Source organism: Ctenocephalides felis, unplaced genomic scaffold (assembly GCF_003426905.1).
Source record: "Ctenocephalides felis isolate EL2017-DRISC unplaced genomic scaffold, ASM342690v1 CF-g0.4_SCAFFOLD_01170, whole genome shotgun sequence".
Classification (NCBI taxonomy): domain Eukaryota; kingdom Metazoa; phylum Arthropoda; class Insecta; order Siphonaptera; family Pulicidae; genus Ctenocephalides; species Ctenocephalides felis.
This window is the reverse complement of record NW_020537324.1, coordinates 69007-80830: the sequence shown is the minus strand read 5'-3', so window position 1 is coordinate 80830 and position 11824 is coordinate 69007. Positions and strand designations below refer to the sequence as shown.

General features: G+C 29.1%; 1 long non-coding RNA gene across 1 annotated transcript in view; it reads left to right on the top strand.

Moving 5' to 3' along the window:
• The window catches only part of LOC113368156, a 72192-nt gene extending 67374 nt beyond the window's left edge, over positions 1 to 4818 (top strand). Inside the window, exon 2 of the long non-coding RNA XR_003366353.1 lies at positions 4757 to 4818. This is a non-coding gene — a long non-coding RNA (uncharacterized LOC113368156). The remainder of the gene's footprint in view (positions 1 to 4756) is intronic.
• Positions 4819 to 11824: the final 7006 nt, after the last annotated feature.

Here is an 11824-nt window from a genome sequence, read left to right as displayed (position 1 = left end):
TTTCAGTCAATCTATTGCTCCTGATTGACACGCTCGTTTAAGCTAAGCTAAGTTAAAGCGTTAAGATATTAAAAGTTTACAGTCTCTTATTTCGAATGAGTGCTTTTGGATAGACATGACAATCGTTAAAGAAGATATAACATTAATAAGTATTTGTATTTTATGATAGGTCTTTTTAAAATAATAATTTCGTAGTTGAAAGCTAAATATCTGAACAAAAATGTAAGAAATGGTAAAACACACTTCAATGCTTTGGTTGAATAATATTTATAATAAACCATATATTTAGAATTCAAAATAAAGCAATCTAGTAGTAGTAGTATTAGTATTTTTCAACGCCTTCACTATTCACAAATGTCACCCCAGGCCATATATAGGGCTTAAGGAAGACCCTTGGGGGCTTCCACCCCTGTCAATAAAATACGATACATTTATGGAAAATTCTAGATCTAGATGCATTATACCTACCACAAAACGGAATTTGATTGCTGATATATTGTTATATAAAGGAACTAATATATAAAATACATTAAAAAATGACCACTGCTGAAACTGAATCAGAAATTACAGAAAAAAAATTTAAGTCAAATATAAAATAAAAGTTAGTTTTTATGTTTTACGTTAGATTGGATACTTTGGCTTTAATAATATTATAATAAAATTAATAATATTGTCATTTGTCTTTCAGAATCAGAAGAAAACCATTCATCAGCTCATTTTCTACCCCACATGTGTGTAATATATATCCTTCTCAGGGTAGATCTTGGAAGAAAGACGTAGAGGAGGCCGCAAGAGTATGAACGCATTAGTATTCATGGTTAATTGTTAGCATTACGTCATAGATCATGGCACAGGTGTTTTGTGTGTGACAGGGACATGATACAAGGTACACAACATCCAATACTAAACACAAATTAATATATAAATGATATAAATTTGTAGTCTGCAAGTTCATATTATTTTAAAATTCCATAAAAATATTTTTACAAGAATACATAAATTATTCTATATAGATCTATTACAAACGCAGCCATCAAACTTCATAAATACTTCTCTTCATTCCATAAAATAAATTTAAAAATATTTCTTTACCCCAGTTTCCAAAACTTGAAAACTGATACTTGACAACCAAATCATACACATTTGCATAAATGATGAAAATATCATTCTTTTCCGCGGCATCGCTGCCGTTTGAAATAATGTGATTTCATAATAAAAGCTTTTGCGTTGCATTACGAATAATGAATATCGGATAGGATAGAATAAAAAAATGCCTCGGGAAATACATTGTAAATAGGAATTATGGATTTTACGAATGCATTTATGCGAGTCGATGGTGCGCGCCGTTCGGAGGCAGCTTTTGTAATTCAGTGCATTTTATATCTGGAGCTCGCTGCGAACGGAAGTGATTTTAAAGTCAAACCATTTTATTGGCCTTTCGTAATATATGGTTCTGCAAGTCACCGATAGAGAGTACATTGATCCTTCAGGCGGGAGTATAAGCATTAACCAGCACCCGATTTTGTAAATGTGGTTGAACAAAATGTTCCTAGACCATAGGCTTTAATATATATTTTTATACTACAAAAATCAATAAATTTTCATCCTGGTGTTTCTAGAAGGCAACCTATAGGCTGACCAGATCCTGTTACCTCTACTGCTTGATGTCAAGTTGGCTAAGTTAAGTCTTACCACAAGGCCTTGGCCAGTTTTGCGGGTTTTAAGATTATTGCATGGCATTATACATTTAGGCAAATTACTGAAACTTCCAGTTTTGTAATTAAACATTTGAGAAAAAAATCTTTAAAATGATCAATAATTAATAACAATTACCATGCACCACTAGTTAATTTTCTAAATGTAAACCTAGTGATCAATAGAAACAGTAAACAAAAGCTGTACATGTTTCAGCCTAGTGTTTTTAAAAAACAACCTAAAAGTTGACCATTTGAGGTATATTACCAATAATGACGTAAATATATATTACAGTAGTGCCATGAAAGGTTATCATCACTTAATATTATATTTGAGATCTCTAATACAAGTAAAAATCATGCTTAACAAATACTGCTTAATGTCAAGTGAGTTATTACCACAAAGCCCTGTCCAGAGATATGGGTTTTGAAAATATTGCATGACATTATACGTAAGCAATTTCTGAAACTTCAAATTTCGTAATTAAACATCCACAGAATAAAAATAATAAAAAATCTATAAAATAATGAATAATCAATAACAATTACCGTGCACCACTAGTTAATTTTTTAAATGTAAATCCATTAGAAGTCATTAAAAACAGTAAAATTTCTTTAAAAGCATGAAAAAGACCAAAAGTATTATAATAGCCTGTAAAATACATAAACATTGACCGATTATTTTTGTGTCCTTGTTATTTATTTACAAGATACCGTCTGCTCAGTTACCGAAGTATCATTATTGATATGAATTAAAACCAAATGCACCACCCAGAGGGCAGTCGAATCTATTTTATTGATAGTATGATGCAACTTCAAATGGTTTGTTTATCAACCGAAGTTCCTATCTATACGACGCAGTCTTGTTGATCTATGTTTGTTAAAATTATGTGAGCGATCGAAGAATCTACTTTAGTTTGTGCCTGCGTTTCGCGGGAACAAGAACATCTGGCATGTCGACCCGGCGCCAAAGCACCGGGGTCGACGAGCTGCGTGTTCGAGTTATCTAAGAAACAAGGGTAATAATTTTATATTAGTGGCATTGACGGTTGTGGTTTTGAATACTTCATAACAAAATAAGTGAGTATTGCTGTTTATTATATTATTTAATTTACATTAATTTTTATAAATATAAGTATTTGAATCAATTGCTTCAATTATAATATTCAAATTATTTGTTGAAAATAACTACTACGTGAGGCATTTTTGTAGAAAATTGTATAATCTGCATTAGTTTCGAATATCATCAACGCGGCATACTCAATACTGATAAATTTTCTTATTAAGTCGACGTATGCCATTCACATCTATTTAAACATAGCATTTATTAATATAATGAGTTAGCCTGCATACGTTTATATTTAGTGAAATAATTTATAAAATATGAGGCACACATGTGAACATTCAATTGGCATTGGCACAAAGCGCTGAAGCGCCGTGCGGGTATTATGGCCGACGGGTTCGCATTTTTCGAAACAAAAGGATTTATTTGTTTTATTTGTTAAAATTATACCCATTTGTATGCGCGAAAGATAAATGCTGTTATGTATGTTTCAATTCACACACGCGACAATATACTATGTACGATACAATACAATTCATCTATCCGATGTCGCTCTTGCGTTAGAAAATGAAATGTTCGGCGCAATCAAACTGGATGTGTTTCGGCGGAAACAATAACACAGTTTGTATGACATAATTGTTTGCTTCGTTCACAATAATGATTCCTACGCAAAATCAGTTCGCACGAATAAACGTCCCAATAAACGCGAGAGGATTAAGAAATTAATTGTTAGCGATGATTATAATAATCTATTATGACTTGGGCAATTATTAGTGAACCTTATCAATGTCACCATATGTTATGAATCTTGTTCTTTTTCTAATTTCAGTCTAACAGTGAAGTACAACGTACTCCTATTTTCTTAGTTAACTAATATCTTCAATCAAAGAAATTAATTAAATCTAATGTACAAATATACATAGTAATGACTAGTAAGCAGACGATACAAAACATTTAAACGCTTGTAAATCTTTCATATCACTCGGTTGTCTCCTCTAAAGGCCATGGGCAGTATTTAAACACATTGACTCAGTTTGTATTGAAGCCTTGATGAGCAACCCGAGGGCTGCGGGCTTCATGCGGCCCCTTAATTATTTTTCTGGGGCCGCCAAGCATTTTTAAATATAATTTATTTTATTTTATTAACTGGTCTCATCAATGAATTAATTATAATAAATTCTATTTTTGTTGCATTAATTTATGCAATATTTTTTGCTTTCAATTTTGTATTTGTATATTATGTTTATTATGTTTTTATGTTATTATTAGTCACGAGTGTGTATAAAAAGTTTTTGAATAATTAATAAGTTTGGCCCGTCATAGAAATTAAAAAATTCATTGATTTGCAATTAATAAAATTAATTATTAATTCTTAGAATAGATATCGCAATGATAAAACAATATTGTCCTTCTGAAATTTACTATTTATCTTCAAAGTATTTTATATACTTTTATTATTATATGATCTTTTTTTCCAAATACGGCAAAACGACTGAGCAATTTTCATGTCTACATTCTTATAAAAATGTAGACGTATAAAAAAACAGTATTACACTGTTCTGTGGAATGATAAAAAAACTGCCACGACGCTAATTAATTAGAACGACACTGAAATCAACCGCATACCTCTTGAAAATTGCTTTAAATTTTAACATACTGCCGAAAATAAATACAGATATTGTAAATGAATGCTCATCAATGTCCACAAATTCATACCAAATAAATTGCATAACATATCAATGTTTGATATTATTGTTCGACTGGTTTGACGATGAATTTCTCTTCTTCGACAAAGCGACTTGTTTTTAAATGAATCTACGTGATTTTGAATCTATGTAATAGTTTAATCCAAACTTCATTTATTTAATTTGTTCATGTAGCACAGTCCAGAATTACTAACAAACTAATAATTATTTTATTTTATTTATTCTAATTCCTATTGGAATTGCAATTTGTTATTTTAAGAACACATTCAGTATTCATTTTGTCCATTCAACAGATGGTTACTAGAAGACAAACCAGTAGTTCTCCTTACTAATTGTGACATATTTTCAACACTGCAGCAATGCTCCAAAGCTTGATACCATCTATAGTCTCAGTAATCATCTGATATCACTACCGCTTGATGTCAATCTGGAAGGTGGATATCAAATCCGAAAAAAGATGGGGAATCATTACCACAAAAACATTCTTCAGCATTCTAAAATTTTTATTTTGAAAGTAAAATCTTGTAAGAAATAGTTCTGCTTAAAATAAATTGTATTACTTCTATAAATCATAAAATGTTTTTTTCTACTTTTATTTGCACATCTATGAATAAATTAAAATCAATGACTAGGGAAGTTTAAAGACAGTGACTTACATGAAACCAAAGTCTAGCAGGGAATTAGTTAAATGATTTTTTATTTTTTCTCAAAATTTACAAAAATTTGTTCAATATTTCCATGTAAATAATGGAGTGATATTAACTAAAATTTACCCAAAGCCAAGAATTTTTATGAAAATGTTTAGCAAAATGGAGTATATTATTCTCACTTTTTCTCTTAATTTATATTTCTGACGGTGTTCCTTAACATCATTATCATCATATTTAATTTTCTGCGTCTAGACTTAACAAGTACATTTAGCTTTTTATTTAGACAGAGACGTAACTCAAGATCCGCACAGACATTAATGTTTTTAAATTAGTTTAGATTGGTCTAAAGGGTTTGCCTTATGCTTTTAAGAAATTTGACTCGTAAAGTTGGTGTGTTAATTACAAGAGTGCTGCGCAGATTCATAATTATTTCATGTTATAATTTGACTTGTTTTGTTGAACAGTGTTTACTGCAGGAAACTTGAATATTTTAAAGGTTTATATATAACATTAGACTTTGCTTCATTATGTTGGATTTGGGAGATCTGTTGTAAATTCTAGCAATCTGAAGGATTACATTAGCTTGAAACTAAAGACTTCATATTGTTAAATCATATTATAAAAATATTCTGTCTGTGTTATCGTAGTTTTTTTATCAGTTTAATAATTTTTTTAACATATCTAAAAAATATATCTTGATAGTTTTGTCAACTTGTCAATTATAAGAAAATTGAAAAAATAATTTATATATATTGATAATTATTTACACTTAATACGTGTATTCGTTCAGCAATTATTATACTATGATTGGAAATAAATATTAAAACTTATTTTATTTATTTTTGAAAATAATTTACATTCCAGAAATATCAAGAACAAAACCAGTATTAAAACATATCGTTATAAACTTAATTAACATTTGATGTTTTGGTGATTTTTTTTGTTCAAAATAGCTCGGTAAAATAATGTGCTATGCTAAATTATAAAATATCATTATTTTTATACGCAATTATTAATTTGCAATAATTTTATTCTTTCGACGACAGTTTTTGTATCAATACATAAGTGGACTAAAAATTAGAAAGAATCTTCTTCAATTGAATCGAAGATTTGGCGAATTAAGTTAAAGACGACTTAGATTTTGGAGCAAAAATTTTATTTTTATTTTTGATAGAAAGTTTCATAAATTTTAATTCAAATGTTATTGAAAATGCTGAACCAGTAATATCTTCAACAACTATTTTTAACTTGGTTTGTGTTTCTAATATTTTTGTGCATATGTTTATGATTATCTTATATTACAAGATTACTTATATTACAAGTATTACTTTACTATTACCAATTTTATAAAATTGGCCAATTAAATGATTGTTAATATTTAAATTTTGATTAATTAAATTAGAGAAGTTACAGGTCTCGGACTAAAATCATAACTTTACAGGTAGTTACTTTTTTCACATTTTTTTTATATAATTGCCTTGCTAACTTTGAGCATTTAGCCACCTACTACATTACATCTTTTTATTCTATACAATTTTTCTGTCTTATACGCTATAATTTTTTATTTAATAACTAAATACACTTAAATACTAATTTCAGTCTTTCACAAAATCACATAAGACTGTAACATTTTAAGAATATTTATTTCTATAGGCAATCAGAATGAACACTATCTTTTTGAGCTATAAAATATAAACTATAAATATATAATAAAATATTCTATTTGTTTGGTTTGATTTTTTTTGAAGAACCAATGATTTGTTGTAAAACACTTTATTTGTAATATTAATTACGTGTTTATTTTTAATATAACTACAAATTATATTTGTATTTACAATCTTCCCAAAGTTTTAATTTTTTTTATTAGATTTTGTTTATCATTTATATGGCGTGCTTTGATTTTGGCGTAAACATATTCTATAACTGTTTTTGACTAGTTTATTTGCAATATTTTTGATCATAAGATTGATTGCTTCAAATCTGAATTTCGAGACGTTATGAAATTGGTAAAGATGATGAATATTGATAATAAATTACACGTTCATATCCTTTGGATAGAAGTTCAAATTTTGCGTCTGAATTAATATTTCTACCCTATATTATTTATGTCAGAATTCTATGGTGTTTTTTCTAAAACCTTAAGAGCAATAGCAAATATTCCATAAACACCACGAGTTGACTTTATTATATAGATATAGTAAAGCAAACTATATCGTCGTTATGGGCGTAACTCAAACAAATACCTTGGCTATTGATAGCAATCTATGAAGCACATAAAGAAGAAGCAATCATAAAAATTCTCCTTCATCATCTTTTGCCGAGAAAAATCTCAATTATTTTACGAGCAACTCATCAATATGGCGTGCCATATATTGCCGAGGTTCAATCCTTGCCTTCGCATGACTTCGTAACGTGCTCGTTCGTTTACGTCATAAGCCTCCTTTCGTGCTCGCTCGGTGATCTCCGTGAAAGCTCACAAAGCTCCAACCAAATGCGAAAAGCTCCCACAAACCAAAGTCATGGGGTAAAGGATGCGAATAATGGAAATATTCTCTTAATATAGTTCCGTTTTGTGTAAACTATATTAATAACTTATAACAATTGGTTAGTTAGATTTTTAGAAAAAAAATAAAAATAAATATAATGCAGTGTAAAATTGCTTACGTTTCTTAAATATTTTGAAAAAGTTTTTAAAATTAGCATTAAAATTGTACTGATGTAAAATTTTTCACGGTTTTGTCATGTATATATTTTTTGAATGAGTCGTTGTGGCGAATTAAGTTGCTAGAAAATAGTAATTAGAACAATTTGTAAATTTTTCATTTTTATATAAATTTTTTAAAAGAAAAAAAAAGTAGATATACTTGTGAAGCTTTGGTCAATATATAAATGACCGTTATTTTCCTTAAGACACAGAAACATGATTAACTTTCTTAACAAAATCTCAATTTAATCCATATTTTTTCTGGAAATATTTTGTCAAAATAAAATCAATATAAATTTTATCCAGAATTATCGAATTGTTAGATTCAATATTTAGATATATTTAAGTGTGTGTGTGTGTGTAGTGTATCTTAAAAAATTAACTTTGACATACCCGAGAAAAAATTGATAGATGAATATATGTTTGTGTGTAAGTGTTTATGTAGTATGTATGTATGTACGGATACAATTTTTCGTTGACGTTTTCGGAGCACCGCTCAATCAATTTGAGTTATTGCAAAAGCATTTGATTCCTATTGATAAGAAGACGCGCTGATTAGTTTTTGTCAAGTTGGTTTGTTTCAAATAGTGCAGAAAATGAAAATTAAGTTTGGGAGAACGGAGCATCCAATTTGGATGATTTAAAAAATATTCCGCTTGTATTGAAGTAATGAAATTTTTTTTGCAAGGCAGGTCCAGCGGTGTTCGAGATCCAGAATTTTTTTTTTAAATAATCTGACATTTCTGAAAGCCTGGACATTCAACCAACATGACTGGATATCAAAAGCTTTCAAGAAATTTCAAAATTCAAAAAAAAAAATCCAAATTTATTCCACAAATTTACACTAACAATAAGTTAAAATTATGAAGTGATTCTTTTCTAAATGATTATTATTTTTCAAATTCATTAATATGTCATTGATAAAATGTTCAGATATTAATAGATACATTTACAGTATTATTACTTATTGTTAGACATCGTTTTTTTGTGATTATTTTTTATGGTTATAAAATTATTTATTAGTTTAATTTTTCAAATACTTTTTATAATAATTCAGAAGTTTTATATAAATTAAACTAAAATTGCATTATCAAGTAAAAACTTTATAACCCTTCCAAATATATACTACCTTTCATCATATCATCCTTGGTGCTACAAACACATATTTCGAAAACCGTGTCCTACGTCAATCGTTTTATCTTTTTCCCTCGCTTGCTACGCCGTATGCTTCCTTCTCAGTTTTTATGGAGTGTGCGTGTATTGTATTCCGCGAGAAGGATTTTGGGCCGGAGCCGCCATTACCGTCCCAGATGTAACCGGCGTAGCATTTATCTGACGTAGCTGTTTACCTGCGAACCGGAATCACACGTTCGGAGGAATTGACATAAGGAAAAAAATCCTAAAAATCGATAATTGATGAAAATATAAATAAAAAAATAATTAGAGAAAATTGTTAAAAAATTAGTGACTGTATTTGTGAAATATAAGCAAAAGTGTTGTGATTTAAATTTGTACAATTTGGGGATTGTTTATATGAAAAAGTTTGAAGTGTTTGTCTTAATTTTAAAACCGACGACTTTTACTTTATATTATTCTTAGTAAGTAAAATCCAGTAAAGCGTGAATCAGCGTGTCATTTTTTGAACACGGAAATAAAACAACAAAAAGTTTGATAACCCCACGTCCCTACGTTTTCAAACAGAATACATTTGAATAAATATTTCTACGAGTTGAAGTTATTCTTTCATTCCGCGAAGGATTTATATTCCCACGTACTGAGTGATTTTTGAAGCATTTTTCCCAGCTTAACGCGAAAGTTTTCCCTCCGTGTAGGCGTAACACCTCTTATTATTAAAATATGAGTGAACCGTATTCTGACATTTAGTATATGCAGTTGTGGGACAAATAGTTCATGGATTTTGAATTAGTCGAATCGTCTATTTGTGTTTTCGGTGGATGTTTGTTGTATCATGTGTCGTGTGTGTTTTGACTCTGCCCGACGGTGGTTTTGAATACAACAGGAAATAACGTGAGCGCTCTGCGCGGCTTGAATTTACTTGGATTTCATATAAGGTCAGTAAATATTTTGGGATGAATGTTGTAAATTGATGATGCCTTCTATATATGTGTTTATTGAATGTTAAGATAACAGCTAAATTTTTAATTAATTGAATTTTAAGTAAAATAGAGCAAGACAAACAAAAAAACATAATTTTTAAGAACAAACCTATAAGGACGAGCGTTTATCAGTTTTGTTTTTTCAATATCAATTATCAGTAATCGGTTATCAGTCTCTTTGTAATTTAGCTAAAACTTGTAAATTTTTTATCCACGTTTCAGCCCTCAATTTTGAATTGGTTTTAAAAATTCAAAAACTCTACGCAAGATATTGATTGGAAATCGCGTTGATTAGTTGTCAGTAAAGATCGGCCATGCCGTTGCTCTGTAATGCAGTGTTAAAAAAAATTTTTTGACGGTTTTCACGAAACTTTGTATAACGATAGATTTTGTAATCTTGATATAAATTTTAGACATACTTTGAAGTACCCACAATATATCACATTTTGTAAGTACTTCAAAGTATATACTTGATTACGATAAAATTCTATATAAAATACTTATTTGTTGTTAATTTGGAATCCATTAAACATTTATTTTTAATATATATTATCTATCAATTACAGAAGTTTCCTAGAATCTCTAACAATTTTCCTTAACAAAATTCATGTAATGTGTCTGTTATTAATATCATTAAATGTCGTTTGGCTTCAATACTACAAACTTGATAATAATAATAAAAAAATGATAATAAATGGTAGTCTGCCCGAAGGCAGGTCCATGCTGTGAGAGCGACCACAACAAATGATTTCCTTGCCCTTAATACCATTACCATTATTCCCTATCCCCTTTTTTTTTATTTTATGTATTTTCCTTTCCAAACTTCTGTTTCCATGCTTCCTGATCATGTGCTTCGGTTTTCAGTTCCCTGTATTTTCTCTTCTCGCGTAAGTCGTCAATCGTCTGCATTCTTCTTCTTCCCATTCCTTTTGTTCCTTCTATTTTACCCTCGAGGACGTCGTGTAAGAGGCACTCTTTTTTCAAAAGAGGTCCGATATATATATATATATATATATATATATATATATCTTCTTAACACAAGATAAAACTAAATATTTCATTCCATAAATACATAATCTTCCTTCTGGAATAATTCATAAAATATTAATGCGTCGTGGGCAAAACGTTGTAATACAAGGCGGTGCTCTCGAATAGCATAATAAATTGTTTTCTATTTTCAAATACAATATCGGAAGTGAAGGAAAGACCAAATACATAAACATGACTTTTGTTTTTGTGGAAATTCTTTTGAGTACATGGTTATAAATTTGCAACTCATGAAGTATATTAGTATGGAAGTTAAATGCAACTGTACCACATGGTAAAAAATATTTTAGTTTTACATCTATATCATAATACCATTAATTATTAACGGTAATTTTTATTTGAATAGAAAGATCTTTATAAAACATATTCATTAATCATGTTTTAGAAGTAACACTACATAAATTTTTTTTTACTTGCCTATATGAATTAATCGTTTGCTTATAGTGTTACTGAGATGATTAATATTTTTGCTCAAGCAAATTACAAAACTACAGACTTGTTTGATTAGTCTTCTATTTACACTACATATGGTTAAAACAAACATCAATGTAACATTATCCAAAAACCGAAATATCCTAAGGCAATATATATCTTCATCCTACGATCGTGTTTAATTACAAGACAATCAAAAATGATTCGACGGTTCTAGAGATCAATTATTATGTATATAAAACGTACTTATTATCTCTAATAATAAAGTAATTACCATTTCAACGTTACCTACCTCATTCTAGTTTTATTTATTTTATCCATTGATTTACCTCTATATTTGATTTATATAGGATTTGTAAGTTCTAATATAATACTGAAGGTGTGTAAAATGACTATAGTAAGACATAATAG